Source organism: Acinonyx jubatus, chromosome B3, assembly GCF_027475565.1.
Source record: "Acinonyx jubatus isolate Ajub_Pintada_27869175 chromosome B3, VMU_Ajub_asm_v1.0, whole genome shotgun sequence".
NCBI classification, from domain to species: Eukaryota; Metazoa; Chordata; class Mammalia; order Carnivora; family Felidae; genus Acinonyx; species Acinonyx jubatus.
Genome location: NC_069386.1, coordinates 99477337 through 99496204, shown reverse-complemented (window position 1 = coordinate 99496204; position 18868 = coordinate 99477337). Strand labels below are relative to the sequence as shown.

The window sequence follows — 18868 nt, the reverse complement described above, 5'->3', positions numbered from 1 at the left end:
CAGTTTCCCCTCCAAAGCCTCACTTTAGGCACTTTCAAGTGATGGATCCTGAATCCCAGTGAGTCAGACCCTCATGGAGGCCTTGTCTCTGCCCTTTTAAATCCCCATTATCGGTGAACATATCCAGTGTTGAGATATTAGTTGTTAACTCTCTTTAAGTGTTTACATCTTGGTGTGCACTTTCTGCTAGGATTTCCTTTCTGTTCCATGTTGTTGCCTCAGTAGAAAATTTCAAAGTAACATCCTATTTCCATTTATTTGTTTGTCTGTTGTTGCAAACAATTATCGAGCACCTTTGATAATGTCAACCATAGCTACAGTGATGAATCATTTGAGAGCTTTAACTTGAAACCATAGTTTATCTTCAATCTGTGTTTAGGGACCCAAGTTCAGAAATGTCATTGGTTCTCCTTCCCCCCACTGTTGCTTTGTCTTGTTTTCTTGGAGCAGTAACTCTTGTACCACAAAATATATTTGGTTTAACTGTGATCATAACATTTACTTCTGGACAAAGAAAGAAATGAAGAAAGAACATCTTCTTTGTAGCATACAGTGAGCTTGGGAATCATGGGTAAAAATTATAGTAACTGAGCAGCAACATCTATGGAATGGAGTTTTGGAGTGAGAAATACATGGATTTGAATCCTGGTTTCACTATTGTGCAAGTGTCTTTATCTTTCTGAGTTTTATCGCTAGTGTGGTGTGATGGTTAATTTTATGTATCAATTCGACTAGGCCACAGGGTGCCCAACAGTTGGTCAGATATTACTCTGGGTGTGTCTGTGAGGATGTTCCTGCACGAGATTAACATTTGAGTCCATAGACCCGGTAAAGCAGATGTCCGTCTTTTCCACATGTTAATAACAGCAACATTAACCGCTACCCACCCTGCCTCAGTCACTATGCCAGACACTGAGGGTGATGAACATTGACAAGCCCCCTTCCCTTGTGACCCATTCAGGGTGGTGGGGTGAGGGGCACAGAGAAAAACAAAATGCAGCCAACATCAAGAGAGTAACTATCTGAATGGAAAACTAACAAACTGCAGATGTGCTGGGAAAGAAATAAAAAGGTGATGAGAGAGAATGATGGGGCGTGGAGGGGACTTTAATAGGCAGTAAGGAAGGACACAAAGGGGAGGTAACATTTAACCTGAAACTGTGAGGATGGGAAGGAGCCATCTGCCCACAGGGTAAAGAAGAAAAAATTCCAGACAGAAGAAATCAGTCCCCCAGGCAGAAAGGAATTGGCCCATTCAGAGACAGTGAGAGAAAACCCGTGAGGGACACAGCAGGGGAGGGAGAGAGGGCCACCAATGAGGTAATAGAGAGATGGATAGGAGTCAAGTTGTGCAGGGCCTTAGAAACCATAGTACAGAGTTTGGATTTTTTTTCTAGGTGTAAAGGGAAACCATTAAACGGATCTTAGGATGGAGAGTAACATGAGCCAAGTTCCATTTTAAGAAGATCTGGCTTTCTTGCTGCAACAGAGAGAATGGGTTAAAGGGGGCCAGAGTTGGAAGCAGGTAGAAAAGGTTGCGTTGGTCTTACTTCAACAAGCAAGAGTTGATGGTGGTCCCAGTTATGGTGGTGGTGTGGTGATGGAACTGTGGAAAAAGTAGCACATTTATGGTATAACTCAGAGATAGAATTAATAGTATTTGCTAATGGATTAGATGTGGGATGAAGAAGCTGGGAGAAAGGAAGGATCTTCTTGACTTCCAGGTTAGCAAATGAGTGGATGATAATGCCATTGTCTCAGGGGAGCAATTCTGAGGACATGGTAGGGGGGCACAGAGTTGAGGAGGAATTAGTGAGGGAATAGGAGTCTGTGTTGGGTGTATTAAGTTTGATATTTCTGTAGAGATGTAAATAAGGCTATTAAATCTGTTAGCCTGAGCCAATGGTTCTCAAACTTCAGGGAGCATCAGAGACACCTGCAGGGCTTGATGAACCAGATTGTTGGACCCACCCCCAGAGTTTCTGGTTACGAAGGTTTGGGTGGGGCCTGTGAATTTGCATTCCTAACAAGTTCCCAGGTGACGCTGATGCCACTGGTCCAGGGTTCCCACTTGAAGAATCACTGGTCTAGACAGAGGATAATTCTAGGAGTCTGGAAGTCATCAGCATGAAGATAACATTTAAATCCATGGGACTAGATGAGATTGCCTAATGAGGCTGTGCAGAGAAATAAGGGAAGGAGGCCCTGGATTAAGTTTTGAGGAGGATTAGAGAAGAAAGATCAGAGTAAAGGCAGGATCAGAGAAGAAGAAGGAAAACCAAGAGAGCATGGAGTTTCAGAGGCCAGAGGGGTTGAAGGTTTCAGGTCCAGATTGCCTGAACATGACAAACCCTGTGAGAAACAGAATAAGAAGAGCGCAGTGAAATGTCCATCAATTTATCAATAGTAGAACTATTTGTTCTATAGTATTTGTAACTACTTTACAAATATCATCTCACTGTATCCTTCACCAATCCCATCAAAGGAGTACAGTTAGTTGATTTTTATAGTTAAAGGAAGTGAGGCTCCGAGATTATGTACTTTGTTAGGGCCACAAAGGGTCTAAAACCCAGATTTCGTCTGCTAGCATCCTAGGGAATGCAATGCTTGCTGCATCCTCTACTTGCTGCTAAAATCTACAAGGCAGACCAACCTTGGCAAAACGTTCAAGGAGGCATTCCGCTCACTCCTCCCCAAGGCACTCACTACCCTCTGGCTGCTCCCAGACAATTGCAACAGCAAGTTCACCTGCTTCCCTGGTCAACTCCCTGTGCTTTCCATACTCAGAACCAAACTGGACTTCATTCCTTGGCAATGGCATAAACCTGTCTATGACCAAATGATAACGGATAAAAGTGGGTGCTAATTGGTGGTGTTCAGTAAAGCTTTCACCATCACCTTTCTCAAAGCGGGGAGAAAAGCCCCGATTAGCATGATTTCAAGGCACCACTGGCTGATTTCAGGCTCTCGGAATGATGTGAGCATAGAATTAGGAATAGATGCACAGAGTTGGCTCTCTCAAGCCACTGTGAGCTGGGTCCAGCACACTGCTGGAATGATTTAACCTGTTGATTTTCGTGTCACATATTTCCATTCTACACACAGTCTTCTGGATACAGTATCATAACCACAAGTTGTGGGAACTTCAGGCCACCTGCCCAGGCAGTGGGGGGAGGTGTTCATAACGGGGAGGCCAGGGTGCAGCCTCTAATGCATGACTCGAAGGCCGTCACCTGCTTCCTCAACGTCCAATCTAGCCCAAGAACAGAGGGAATGTCAGTTTAAAAACTGGCATTCATATCCCTCTTTGGTTTCCAGGGCTGAAAAATGTTCTTTTATGAGGATTACAGCCTTGTTCTTCTTTGGTGTCGGCAGGCGTTTATGATGGCTGTAGCAGGAATGAGAATTTGGGTCTGGAATAAGCCTTGCTGTTTCTTGCCAGGCTACAAAGGTTTATGGTGGAGACCAGACGTACGTCTTGCTCATGCCCATATGTATGGGCTCACTCTGTATCTGGAATCAGAGGAGGAGACCACATCCTCACACAGGCAGCAATGGCAGCCAAGGGCTCAGTCCCGGGGCACGAGGGAATTTTAACTTCCTCACTTCCTCGTGCAACTTCCACTTGTCCTTACTTTTGCTGTACTTTTCTTTCTAAAAGCACAGGTCACAGACGTGGTCTCTGGGGAGCTACATGATGTGATGTGATGGTGGATGATGCTGTAACGTTACCGCAGGCCACTTAATGGGAGGTGCAGCCAGTGGGGAGCAGGGACCAGCGGGAGGAAGTAGGGACCTTAATGGGAAGAGAAGAGGAGCAGCAAGAGCTGGAGCTTGGCACTGCTGAAGCAGAAGGGAGAGGATGTGGCTGCGAGGTGGGTTGGAGGAGGTGTTTCTTTGCAATCTGATTTTATGACTGCATGTTTTGCAAGCGGACAGAGCTCAGAACAAACACTTGTAGGCTTAAGGTGGTTTTTCCGAACTGGTGGATACAGAAGTCTGAGAATTACATTTCGCTGCTTTTTAGGGAGCTGATCCCATAGTCACTGGCCAGAGTCAGTGGCACTGGCCAAAAAGGCTTCTAGAAAATACTTAACCATAAACTGTGGTTGATTTTATACCAGCTGCCCAAAGCAGTGCTTCCCCTTCTGAGCAAATCCTTATTCTGGGACCAATCGATTTATTATGGATAAATTACACAGACATAAACATCCATGGGCTGCCAGGGGTACTCACAGGAGGATACTTAAAAGTCACATACTCTCATCCAGTGCCCTACGTGCAAATTTGCTCACACATGCATGCATGTAGATGTGTCAAAATAACACTAATATTTATAATAATACTTTGTGATTCTACACTGCCTTTCATCTGTAGATCTCAGAGTACATTGCAAACATTCATTAATTCTCTCAACACTCCTCTGAGGGAGGTAAATATTATTATCCTTCTCTTTACAGATGAAGAGTAATTGAGGCAGATAAGTGATTTGCCTCAGGCCAGGTAGGGAGCGTGGGTGGAGGGCTGAGATTAAGAGCTCAGAGTTCCTAGAGATGTCCATTAGGGACGAAGCCCAGGGGTCAAAACCTGGAGGGCACTGTGGGCTGGTGGAGGGGGTCACTTTTTCCTGTGAAATCCATCGCCATGGTAGTGAAAGCTGCTTATTAAGCATCACCTATGTATTGAGTGCTTTGCATATGTTATTTCCTGTCTTCACACTAAAACTAGAATGATCCTCGTGGCACAGATGAGGAACTGAAATTTACAGTGGTGAAGTATCTTGTCCAAGATTGCATAGCTAATAAGTGCTTGGGCTGGAATTCAAACCTGGATCTGTTTGCCTCCAAGCCCAGGTCCTGTCCCCCAGTGCATACCTCATGCTCATTTGAAAATTGCAGGGAGGCACATTCTACTCTTCCAGGTCTGGTCCATTAGTCTGTGAGCCATTATTTGTCCTGTCTACTACCAGTTTCTTTGCATTTGACTAAGTTTTGAGACTGATGCTTATAGTGTGTCTGATCTGGACAGACAAGTTTTCTAAGCACAGGAAAAGAGAGCCTCTGAGGTAAGAGGTTTATGTGATAAGTCACAAGAGAAAACTTTAATTATAATCACTTCTTGCTTTATTTTGTGTTATTTCTGGTGAATGTATCAGTTTGGCATCTTTTGACAGAACAAGAAAATAGCAAGAGAGAGAGAGAGAGAGAGAGAATAAATATGAATTCTCTTGGGACACATAGATTTCCAATTGCACTGTCAGGAGAAAAATCAATGAAAAGGCCAAAGACCTACATGTGTAAGATGAACTAAATTTTACTCTCGTCTTGGGTGTTCTCAGGTTGGCTGCTCTCAGGAGCCCAGCTGAACCCCAAGACTTCCTAACTCAACTTACAGTCAAAATGGTATATCTTATGTGCCGAGGCAGCCATGCAGTCTGTGGAGTTGCCAAGGACTTTCTGGAAAGACCTGGGAGCATGTAGAACTGCCAATGTGGCAAGAAGCTCAGGAAATTGTGTACCTCAGACACATAGCCCATGGTGCCTGCTAGTCAGTGAGCTTGACCTTGATAGCTGCCTGCCCTGGGCAGGATTCAAAAGGACCAGCCTGTGGCCACCATTGCTTGGTTGGGGGTGAGGGATGGTTGGGAAGGCAGAGCTGGGAGAGAGGAAGCTCCCAAGATTCAACCAACCAGATAGAATCTGCAGCCTTTGGATTTAGACTCTGAGAAGTCAGCTTTGTAGTATGATGCACTTTGTAAGCAAGATAAGGAAAACCAAGTTTGAGTCACAACTCATTTGAAACTGTATTTTTCTTGGAGAAGTAAGAACTAGCTTATAAAAGTTAGTGATTATACAGGAATCTGAACCCAGCTGACCTGTCTGTTTTGTTTGAATTCTTTTATAATTAGTTTAGTAGTGATCGCAGTGTCCCTTCCCAGCTATCCCCTCTCCTCACACAATCTATACCCAGTTTCCACCAAGCTGTTGCATATGCTTAAAAGCAAGACTTTAAAGAAATTACTAATTACAAATTCTGTTTAATGCAGACTCCACTTGCCTCTCACATGTGTGCCTGTTTGCACACATGCCCAGTACTCACACCTGAGATGCACACAGGGCTAGAAGCACAGAGGCAAAGAGAGAACACGTGCTATGTGTGTGGAATAGGATGGCCAGTCAGCCTGATTTGCTGGGGAACCAGAAGCTTCTTGGGCTATGGGACTTTCAGTGCTAGAGTCAAGAGAGCAATGGGTAGACTTGGGTGAGTTGCTCACCCCTAGTTCATAAGGATGTTAAACTGAGGGTGAGCCAGCCCCAATTTTTCAGGCATCAAATTGTTTGAAATGCACTAAACTGTTAACAGACACTTCCCAGAATAGAAACGTAAGTCCACCTTCCACCTCCCCATGGAGTAAATTAGCACTAACACAATTTGCAAGTAGCCACAAATATTAGAAAGCCTTTAGCAGAAGTCCAACATTATTTTTTGTCTATCTTGAATCACAGAAATAAGGATTCTCCTGGTGGTTTTTTTGTTTTTGTTTTTTGTTTTGTTTTGTTTTGTTTTGTTTCATATGAATGAGTGAAACAGAAAAAAAATACCCACAGTGTATTCTGTCCAGCCATATAAACACTTTAGAAAAGTGTTAAGTGGAGGGCAGGGCTGGTAATGGGACTGTAATGGTGATGGGCTGAACAGCAGAGCCTCCACCTGCTTTGAATGAATGCAGGGAGCTCTGGGGAGCTCAGGGTCCAGTGGGGAACAGCCAGATTGGGCAATGTGCTCCCATACCCGTGCTTAACCACATAATCATTAAAGAGCAGAAACCTCTCCTTGTAATCCTCTCCTATAGGACAGCAGGGAGTGTTAGCATATTTGAACTGCTTCACATTCCTTCTTGCCTACTTTTGAGAACATACTACATTTTAAAACTTGTTGGTTTCTTTCATGTTTTATTTGACCCTATGTAATTGCATTCCTGAAGGAATAACAGGCTCCCCTAGTGATTTACACCCTGTATTAAATGTCAGTTTTGAAGAGACACAGTTAACTGTTTGGTTTAACCTCTTGCCTTCCCTCTCTCTATTAGCTCAACACTGAATTTGATCTCCAGCTCTTAGGACTCTGGGGTGGGGGGGCCCGGGGTGAGGGATACAAAGATAAAAAAAGAAGAGTCGAAGCAGCAGTGATGTTGAAGGGAGCTTCTTAGCTCCAGCCGCTCTCCCCCTGTGTGTGGCCGGTCACCAGCCCAGAATATAAAAACATCCCTTTTTTATGGTGATTTGTACTGTTCACTTCTGTCCCAGCACAGTGGTGAGGACAGTGAACCGGAAACACATCCTGGCTGAGCTGGCTTTCCGTGTCATATTGCCACCACTGCTGCAGCCCCGGGGACACCGACGATGGCCTTAAACTGTGGTCCTCCCTCCGCCCTGCAGGACCCAATGAGTAACGGAAATTGCGGGAGAAATCTGTCTTAGTAATTATCTAATTTCATTTTCCTTTGTTTTCATTTATTTACATACTTAGCTGCTATGATGTTATTGTTGGTTAAAACGCTTCATTTACCCTTGCAGATTCACTTAAAGTATATTTAACAACTGCTTAATCACCTGTTGTGAACTGATTATTGGGAAAATTTTTAAATCCAGCTAGATGTGATGGCATATTGCCTTATGTCTCTGTGCATGTGTGTGTTTAAAATCTAGAAGTAAATATATCCTGTGCTATCACCTGACAGGTAACTGAAGTATCATTATTACTTTCAGAAGCCCTGATAAAAAAGATAGGACAAAAGAGATTTTATGTTGAAAAGGGTTGTCTGTGCAGAGCACAAACTAAATTCGTCCTCTGCTCTGCCCCAAGCTTCACACTCCCCCCACTTTTCTTCAGTGATGACATTCTACTGGGCTTGATTGAAATGACGACAATGACAGTCGGAAGAGAAGGAAGGAGGCAGTGACGACCACAGGGACAATGAGGCTCAATTCTCTGGGATATGAAGATGTGGCCTGCTGTCATCATGTCGGCACCTGGGGCCTTAATCCCTGACTCCCACTTTGAGGCCACTTATAAGCCATTAGCTAAGCCATTTGACCTGGAACTCTTTGTCTATGGGGAAAAAATTCAGGCTGCCTTATAGGATGAGAAAGTTTGTTTGACTCTTTGTACATGTATTTATCTCAGTCTTATTCCCCAAGTTCTTTATGCTGGTTTATAAAGTAGATAAGATAAAACAATGAAGAAATCAGGACAAAGGGGGAAGGACGGTAGGACAAGCAAGACAGCCCAAGAAATGAGTGTCCATGAAAGACACTAGTCAACGGTAGAGTACACTCATCCATTACCACTGCTACTGCAAAAATGGAATATTTAAAGAACACAAGGGCTAAATCACATTCCTGTCAGAAACCATTGAGAATGGCCACATGTGTCTTATGTCTAATTAAAAGGGATTCAGGGGCACCCAGGTGGCTCAGCCGTTTAGCATTTGACTTTGGCAGGTCATGATCTCACGGTTTGTGAGTTTGAGTCCACATCAGGTAAGCTCAAGCCTCACATTGGGAGAGCACGAGCTCTGCCTTGGGTGAGCCTTGCTTCTCTCTCTCTCTCTCTCTCTCTCTCTCTCTCACTCTTTGTCCCTCCTGGGATTCTCTCTCTCTGCCCATCACTCATTTGTGCTCTCTCTCTCTCTCTCAAAAAGAAGTGGTTCGTATTTTCTAGTTACTGCATCCTGCCCAGATGGGCCTTATCTCCCAAAAATGATACGAGAAAAAACCTGAAGTTCATATTCCATTCTGAAATATATCTCTCCAATAGACAGTCTCACACTCAGTTATCGTTGTTTCCCTCAGTACATTACTATTATTAATATAATTATTGTTTTTATCATTCTTTTTTAAGATTTTTTTAAGTAATCTCTATACCTAATCTGGGGCTCAAACCTACAACTCCAAGATCAAGAGTCACCTGCCCCATCAACTGAACCAGCCAGGTGCCCCTGTTTTTGTCATTATTCTTATTGTCATAATTCTGATGACTATCTTGTTACATTTATAATACTAAGAAGTTCATGGGCCAAATATAGAATGATAACCATATTTTATAAAGTTGCAGAAAGAACCCAGGACAATGATTTCAGTGTCTTTTTATTTGAATTATGTCAGCATAGAAAAAGACCACAATAGAGTCTTCCTTGTTATCGTGCACATTAACAAAGGATTCTTGCCCGAACAAGACATACTGTGTTTGATGACATTCAAATTTTCATCAGCAAAAACAAAAACAAAAACAATCATGACCGTTTTATAAATGCATACTCTAAGAAACAATCACTAGAAACTTAAGAGAACCTGTATCCATCACCAATAATCCCCACGCCTTTCTTTGAAATCCTCTGACCTCAAAAACAGCATCCTAAATTAGCATCATGCACAACCAACCACTAGTTTTCTATGTGGGAAACTACCCAAGTGGCTGAGATTGTACACTGTGGAGGTGTTGAGATCTGGGCTCAAATCCTATCTCCTCCACTTACCTGTCTGTGGGGCAGGTTACTTAACCTGCTCTAGCCTCGGGTGTCTTAATAGTAAAAATGGGGCTAAAGGAGTAACTAAAGCTCATAAAGTTGCTGCAGGGATTAAATAAAATAATACACATTAAGAGATTAGAGACTAACGTGTGTGTAAGTGTGTGTGTATGTGTGTGTAGAATGAGCACTGAAAAAATATTGATTATGTTGATAAACACTATCTTTTTATCTGTATTAGAAGTTTTTGTACTTTTTTGGAGAAACCTTTGTATCTCACTTAATTATTTATTTCATGACTTTGTAGGGCTACTAATCAATGCCAGTGTTTCAGTCTCTCTGATCCCTGGCCCTTGGAATCTGAAGCAGAAATAAAAGTACATATTAAGTACCCTGAGCAAGTTTGATATTTACAGTGTACCGACTCCTTTGTAAGGCGGACACTCATTTATTTCCATTCTGAAACTTCAAGTTGTTAGATATTGAATTTTATTAGAGTAGTTTTCATAGGGCAGGGTTAACAGTTTGCAAAACTGATAAAAGAGATATTTTTATCTTATTGTTGTTTTAATTTGCATTTCTCTCATCACTGGTATGGTTGAGCATCACTTGAAATGTTTGAATGATCTGTTTCCATGCTTTGCCCACTTTTATTGGATAGTTTGTCCTTTTAATTATTACTGTTTACAAAGATTCTTTATTTTTATTGTTTGCTAGAATTCTTTATATTTGTTGCCTATAAGAATTTTCTTTGTTTATACTATCCTTATATAATCATATATATAGAGAGAGAGAGCCTGCTTAAGATTCTGTCTCCCCCTCTCTGCCCCTCCCCCGCTTGCTCTCTCTCTTTCTCAAAATAAATTAAAAACAAAAAACTTCAAAAAAGAAACATCTTGGTAACTATCCTTTTTAGTCATTTGTCTATGTGTATGTGTGTGTGTGTGTGTATAATTTATTTAAAATGTATATTACATGTTATTTTATAATCTGACTTTCCCCCCATCTCTATATTTTGCACATATTTCTATGTCACTAAATACTTTCCTACAATATAATTTTAGTTTCTAGGTAGAATTCTATTATATGTCTATATTATAATCTATTTAATAATCTCTTATTATCAGACAAGTTTTTGCAATTATTTTAAAAAACTAACTCGACATACATATAATTAGTTCTCTGAATTTTTTCTTTCCCGGTAGACTGCTGCCTTTTAAACCTTTCTTACTGCAGCTCACAGTGAGTACACAGTACTCTGATTCAACATTCACCAGTACATACATGCTTGTGCTCACACAAAGAAGTGAAAAAATGTTGTGAAACAAAACTCACTTTCTGCTAATTTCTATTCTTTTCTGTATCATTTTATTAAAGAAATTCTGGTCCCAATCCACTAAATGTATTTCATGACTCACGGATGAGTTTTTACCCTCCATTTGGAAAGGAAGGAGGGGCCGCGATTGGCCCACAGTAGGCATTAATTTGTGTTGCATGAACAGCCTCATGGCTAAATCCTTGTGTACATTCAGGCTGACCGCTCAGGCAGTGTATTAGGGTTCCCCAGAGAAGCAGAACCAACAGGACTCATATACACGGTTGACACTTGAACAATATGGGGGTTGGGGTGCTGACCCCCATACAGTCAAAAATCTGTACATAACTTTTAACTCCCCCCAAAACTTAACTACCAATAGTCTACTATCCACCCAAAGCCTTACCAGTCACATAACAGTCGATTAACATATACTTTGTATGTGTTATGTATTATATACCGTATTCTTACAATAAAGTAAGCTAGAGAAAAGAAAATATTATGAAGAAAATCATAAAAAGGAGAATATGTGTTTACAGTCCTGTATTACATTTATAGAAAAAAGTTCACATGTAGGTGGCTGCACAATTCAAACCCATGTTGTTCAAGGGTCCACTGTGTATCTCCTATTGGTTTTATATCTATAATGTATACAAGGAGATTTATCATGAGGAATTGGCTAACCCAACTGTGGAGGCTGAGAAGTCCCACAGGCGACCATCTACAAGCTGGACACCCAGGAGAGCCAGTAGTGCAATTCAATCAGAGTCTGAAGGCCTGAGAGCCAGGAGAACCTCTTAGTCCAAAGGCAGAAAAAGATGGAATGTCCCAACTTGATGAGTGAGGCAGAAAAGAAGAAGCAGGGGGAGGGGAGAATTCCTCCTCCTTCTGCCTTTTGTTCCAGTCAGGCCCTCAGCAAACTGTACATGCCCACCTACTTGCCCACATAGTGGAAACAATCTAGTTTTCTGTCTCTACCAATTCGAATGCTAATCTTATCCTGAAACACCCTCATGGACACACCCGGAAATAACATATAATCTGGGCACCCTGTGGTCAGTCAGGTTGACACATGCATGAAATTAACCATCACAGGTAGTATAGTGTATATAGTTAACCCCCAGGACTCTACTCAGACAGCATGAGTTTAAAGGCTGGCTCTGCCACGTACTAGCTGGTGGCCATGAACAAGTGGCTTAACCTCTCTGTGTCTCATTTTCCTTACCTGTAAGATAATAATGCCTATTTCAAAAGATTGTTATGAAGATTAAATGAGCTAATTTTTAGCACTTAGAACAGCACCTGCCATACAGTAACTAATATGTTTTTATTAAGTAAATAAATAGGAGAGGCGTCTGGGTGGCTCAGTCAGTTAAGCATCAAACTTTGGCTCAGGTCACAATCTCGTGTTTCGTGAGTTTGAGCCCCGCATCGCGGTCTCTGCTGTCAGCACAGAGCCCACTTCAGATCTTCTGTCTCCCTCTCTCTCTACCCCTTTCCCACTCATGCATGCTCACATGTGTTCTTTCTCAATAATAAATAAACATTAACAAAAAGTTAAACAAACAAACAGGAAATTCCTGGAAGCCGAGTGGTTGGATCAAAGGGTATGTAAAAACATAAGACTTTTAAAATATGCTGGTATACCTATTGTTATAGACATATTGATATACCCATCCTTATCTCTTCCATCCCTTCCAAAGACTGAACCAACTTTTATTCCCACAGGCCATAACAGACTTGTGGAAATAGTGTACTAAGGTGTTGCTCACTGCTCTTCACTTTCCTGAGGGTGTGTCGGGCTGGTTAAGACTTAGCCGGGTGGTTGACTCTTTCAAATAGTGGGAGAAGGGAAGCAGCAGACAGTCGCTCACAGACAGAGAGAGGGCCCCCAAGGGGATGCCCACCCACACTTGGCAGAACCCTCTGGCAGAATCATGGTAGGCAAAACCCCAGAGATACTCTGCAGGCTGGGCAGGAGGATCTAGCAGACGCTTGGGGAGTGGGTAGAAGGTAGGACTCCCAGGCAAACATTCCTCCCTGGGGCACATATTTCCCACTACTGCCCTTACCACACGGCTACTTCATTCTAGCTCTAAAACCCTGACTCAGATCTGCCAGGTGCACCTAAATCTTATTTAGTCTGTGGCAAGTATATTTTCCCAACAGCTGAGTTGTTTTGTGAAAACTGGGTGCCCACCTAAACTGTACACACGTGCACGCACATCGCACATACACACACACACACACACACGCACAGAGATGATAGCTTTCTGTTTTAGCATTTGGTGAAATGCACATGCGACTCTAGCCCCATCTTGCTTACAAAGTCTTCCCTGACAACTGTAGCCTAGGTAGATTGCTCCTTCCTCTGAGCTCCCACACCAATTCTAGGCATTCAGGATTCAGTAACTTAGTTATATGCTTGTCTGTCTGGTCCTGGAACTGTCTCAGGGCAGTAGTTCATTCCCCCAACCACAGTTGTAACTTGTTTGAAATTAACCACCATGTCTTACATTTCTTTTGGATCTCTTACTGGCTTGGTTGTTAGTAAATAGTCAATGATTGGTTGATCCAGGTATGAATTGCATAGAATTTGCACTGAAGTGAAATTACATTAAGAAAGATAAGTTTTCAGGGCACCTGGGTGGCTCAGTCAGTTGAGCATCTGACTTTGACTCAGGTCATGATCTCATGGTTCATGAGTTTGAGCCCCATGTTGGGCTCTGTGCTGACAGCTCAGAGCATGGATCCTGCCTCAGATTCTGTGTCTCCCTCTCTCTCTGCCCCTCCCCCATTCCTGCTCTGTCTCTCTCAAAAATAAACATTAAAAATATATATATTAAAAAAAAGAAAAATAAGGTTTCCAACTTTCACAAACTAAATTAAACCTGGATCAAATATTGACATATTAAAAATTAAACTACTAGAATAAAATATGGTTGAATTTATTTACAATTATGGAATGAATGAAATCAGTCCAGCCTTTCTAGATAGGACACAAGCCCAGAAGCCATGAAAGGAAGAAAAGATAGATACATTTGATAACATAAAAACATTTTTAAGCTTCTCTATGGCAAAGATGTTTTTAATTTATGAGGAATATGTACAGGTCAAGAATGATGATGAAAAACCTTCCATCCAACCCCTAAATTGTAAGAGGGTAGAAAATGGCCAAATTTTCTCCTTCTGACCTTTGTTCTTCACTCATCCACAAAAGATTATTTCACCTCAGCTAAAATCTTGATCTTGCTCCCACTTCAAACTTTGTCTTCGTAGGTATGTCTTCCTCCTTTCTTCCCCTTTCTCTATTTTCCTTTCCACTCTGATCCTTGAATATGCAAAAAGTGAGGGGCTTTGTGGTGGTGCTATAGGGAAAGAATAGTTTTCTTTGAACTTGCAGCTGTTGGCAGAACTATTAGACAAGTGACTCTCAATGGGTACCCCAGCCACTTACGATGTCAGAGTAGCAATTATTGCATGGTTGTCAGAGGCTACTGCCTCTGGGGCAGGGTGGCTAACCTTTCCCGAGCGGCCTGCTCTACCCTGAAGTCAGTGTATTAGATGTTCCATCGAGACTTTTACTATAACACTGTAATCTTGGGAAACTTGTAACATCAGAAATTTCATGCAACACCTCATTTTAGGGTGAAGAACTAAAGGAGAAAATCATGCATCAGTTTTTAATTGTGCGTTTGCTTTCTAGGTCTGACTTTATTCAGAACAACAGAATCAAACCAGGAATGTATTTTTTTTCTCCTTAGTGCAAAGAGAAAACAGTCTTATTAATGTTGCCAAGCAATTGAAAAAGGTCTACTGTTTAGAGAGAAGATGCTCAGGACAGAGGAGGAGGCAGAGGTGAATAGATGAACTGTGTTAGATGGTATTTTTGAGGATATCATTAATGAGGATGATGTATAAATAAGGAAGTGACTGAAATTGATCTAAGTTCATTTTAGCTGCTTTGGGAACACCTTAAAAAGTATCATTGTTTATCAGGCGGAAAAGAAAAGTCGATAGTGAAAGAGAAGCTTATCTTTTGTAGAGTATAAACTATTACAAAGAATAAAGAGGAATTAAAACTATCTTGTTAGAGTACCTTTAGAAATGCCCAAGTCTTGACGTTCTGATTATTTCAAAAAGCACTGAAAAGACACAAACATGCAAAAAAGGATGCCTTTTTATTCTTTTAGCATTTCTTTTTTTTTTTTTTTTTTAGACAGGAAGCAGGATTTATTGGTGGGCATGAATGGGGAAGGGCAGTGCTGAAGTTCTCATGAGTAAAGAGCCCGCCATTTGTCCAAGGGGCCATGATTAGTGATGTATTTTACCCCACAGCCGTCTGAGATGGGCTGCTTTTGAGCCACCATGTCTTCAAATTCATCCGCATTAAACTTAGTAAAGCCCCACTTCTTGGAAAAGGGGATCTTCTGGTGGCCAGGGAACTGAACTTGGCCCTATGTAGGGCCTCGATCACACGCTCCTTGTTCTGCAGCTTGGTACAGATGGGCAAGATGACTTGGCCAATGTGGACCCTGGCCACTGTGCCCTGGGGCTTTCCAAAGGCACCTTACATACCTGTCTGGAGCCTAGATTGGAGAAAGCATGAGGCCAAACCTCAATGTCCACCAGAAAAAAACTGTCTCCAAGGTCCCTCAGGGCAACCCATACAACCAACAGGCTGCATACACTACTGAGGAGGCTGCTGTTCACAGCCATTGCACACTGGGCCCCACAAGGAAAGAGCACAGTTAGCTTAATTGGCTGCAGATCCTTTAGCATTTCTTTAACATATTCTAGAAGTGAAGTTTTCTCATTTTTATCTAGGAAATTTGGAAAAGAGGGTTGTGTTTTTGGTTTTTCATTATAAATATCACTTGTTTTGTTTCCATGCACCTTTATGCAAGATGAAAGGCAATGTTTATACATAACATTTCGTCCAAGGGTATGGAAGATTTTTTTTTTAAGTTAATTTATTTTTAGAGAGAGATTGCACACAAGTTGGGGAGGCAGAGAGAGAGGGAGAGAAAGAATCCCAAGCAGGCTCTGCACTGTTCATGTGGAGCCTGACATGGGGTTTGAACCCATAAACCATGACCTAAGCCAAAATCAAGAGTGGGACATTCAACTGACTGAGCCACCCAGATGCCCCTGGATATGGAAGATTTAAAAATAATAGAATTCCGAGGTGCCTGGGTGGCTCAATCAGTTAAACATCCAACTTAGGCTCAGGTCATGATCTCGTGGTTCACTCATTCCAGCTGAGCTCTGCATCTGGCTCTGCACTGACAGCTCAGGGCCTGGAGCCTGCTTCGGATTCTGGGTCTCCCTCTCTCCATGCCCGTCCCCCACTCATTCTCTGCCTCTCTCTCTCTCAAAATAAATAAACATTAAAAAAAATTTTTTTTAAAATAATAGAATTGCAGTTTGCTAAAGGAAGACATAAGCATGACAAGTCATCTGATGAGTCTCAGGCAGAATTGCAGGGATAACCATTCTAAACACAAGGAGTTTCTTGGCTGCCAGAAGGAGTTTCCAGGCCACACATCAACCAGCTCATTAATGGTTGTTTCCAAAGGGTTCCATTCAATCTGGTTAATATAAATACTCCATTATTTTTACTATTTGGAAAGTAAACATATCAATATTGAAAAATATGATCAATCATATTAAAAATACTTCTATATGGCCTTATGTTAATTGGGAAAAAAGTGGGATTCCTTTGCAAATGATATAAATATCTTGAAGATATGGATTTTACTGAATCACTAAAAGAGATAAATACATGAAAGGAAAAAATGAAATACAAGCCTATGGAGATGCATTCGTGGAGGAATGGATAAAGTTAATGGTGTTATTTGCTTTAAAAAATTTTACTGAGAAGAGTCAAATAACTCTGTTTTGACTGACCCAGGAGGGTATCATAGTTGGAGCGAGATTTCAGAACCTGGCAGAATAAGAGAGGAGTAGTTGATGGATTCTTTGGGACTCATGGCCATTAAATGCTTTGTGACTCTGAATGCTTTGTGACTCTGACTTTTTAAGTATAAATGGGAGACTATTCTTTTTTTAAATGTTTATATATGTATTTTGAGGAGGGGGAAGGGGACAGACAGAGAGTGAGAGGGAGAAGCCCAAGCAGAATCTCAGCATGGAGCCCAACGTGGGGCTTCATCCCATGAATTGTGAGATCATGACCTGAGATGAAATCAGGAGCTGGAGGCTTAACTGACTTGAGCCACCCAGGTGACCTGGGAGACTATTCTTTTAAAAATATAGGCAATTATTGCTTGAAACATCTCTCTCTCTCTCCGTCTCCTGAAGATAGTTTTGATATTGGTGTCAAAATTTGCTCATGGACAAATTTGTCTTTGTGTTTATAGTCACAATTTAAGCAATTGTGCCTGGGACAATTCTGTCTTACAGCATGAAAGGAGATAAACACAATCTGAGTATGGTGGGCATTTAGACTAACCATCTGAACTTCCTTTGCTATTGTAGAGGCTGCAGTGTTATCACATTAAAGTATAGGACTGGGCAGGTGACAAATTTAAGAGCTAGACTTGGGTCTGACCTGGATCTGGGGCTGCTTAAACAAAAAGTTTAAGAGAATAAGAGTTTCTATTGCCCTGCTCAAGAAGCTCAAGTCAAACCTGATACTTCTGCTATTTGACCTACATACCAAGATATATGGTTACATCAAAATCCTTGTTGACAACATTCACTACTTACTCTAGGGCAGGTGTTCCTCACCAGGGATCAAGAAACTCTTAAGGGATTCAGTAAATTCCCTGAAATTATATGCAAAACTTGATGTGTAGATGAGTGTAAGTGTTTTTCTAGGTATTGTTCATCAAATTCTCAAGGGGCAGTGGTCCCAAAACAAAAATAAGAACTGCTTCTCTAGAAGGGAAAATTTCCCCAGGATTTTCCAAATGAACACAATTCAATAATTTCTGGCTACTTTTTTCAGAAGAGTTGAGTTGAACAAGTTAAAGCTTCACTGTATTTTCCTTTTTGTATAATTTTCATTGCATAAAATTACAGAACAGTATTTTTGTTCATCCAGATTTAATCTTTTTTTTTTTTTAGTGTGTGTTAGTTCATTGGTTACAAATGAAATTCATGTTTAAATTTCTATTCAAGGGGTGCCTGGGTGGCTCAGTCAGTTAAGCATCTGACTTTGGCTTAGGTCATGATCTCATGGTTCATGAGTTCGAGCCCCATACTGGGCTCACTGCTGTCGGTACAGAGCCTGCTTCAGATGCTCTCTCCCCCCGAAAAAAATAAACATTTTTCAAAAATTCTATTCAAATGAAAATGCTATTGCATACTGCAGTATTCTATTTAAATTCTAGCTATTTTAACTAAAATATTTCAAAGACCATTTCAGTAAGAAACAAAACTATAGCTTTCTCCCAACTTAGGGAATACAAAATGATCAAACTTTTATCACTGAAAAGTACTTTAGAATTCTAGTCAATCACTTAAAAAGTCTTAAAAAAAGGTATAAATAATAACTCAATATAAGAGATAGAATGGAATAATAAAAATGCTCAATTAAACCCAAAGAAGGTAGAAAAGGAGGGTATACAAACTAAGAAGTAGTACTCAAGAGAGAGAACAGCTAGCAACATGGTAGAATTTGTGATACCAACAATCACTTAAAAGTGAATATCTAAACACCAGTTAAAAGACAGAGATGTAAATTTTTTTTAATGTTTATTTAACTTTTGAGAGAGAGAGAGTAAGACAGAGTGTAAGCAGGGAGGGGCAGAAAGAGAAGAAGACACAGAATCCGAAGCAGGCTCCAGGCTCTGAGCTGTCAGCACAGAGCCTGATGCAAGGCTTGAACCCACAAACCGTGAGATCATGGCCTGAGCCGAAGTCGGTCGCTTAACTGACCGAACCACCCAGGCGCCCCAAAAGACAGAGATTTAGAGTGAGTGAAATAGCAAGACCCAATTACATGCCATCTATAACAAACCCACTTTAAATGTAAAGACTAAGATTGAAAGTAAAAC

At 41.3% G+C, this 18868-nt stretch overlaps 1 non-coding gene across 1 annotated transcript; it reads right to left on the bottom strand.

The window, feature by feature from the left end:
- Nucleotides 1-15481: 15481 nt before the first annotated feature.
- Nucleotides 15482-15614, bottom strand: LOC113601616 (small nucleolar RNA SNORA70). The gene has a single exon (XR_003422908.1). It is a non-coding gene; the product is annotated as a small nucleolar RNA SNORA70 (small nucleolar RNA).
- Between the last annotated feature and the right edge of the window lie 3254 nt (nt 15615-18868).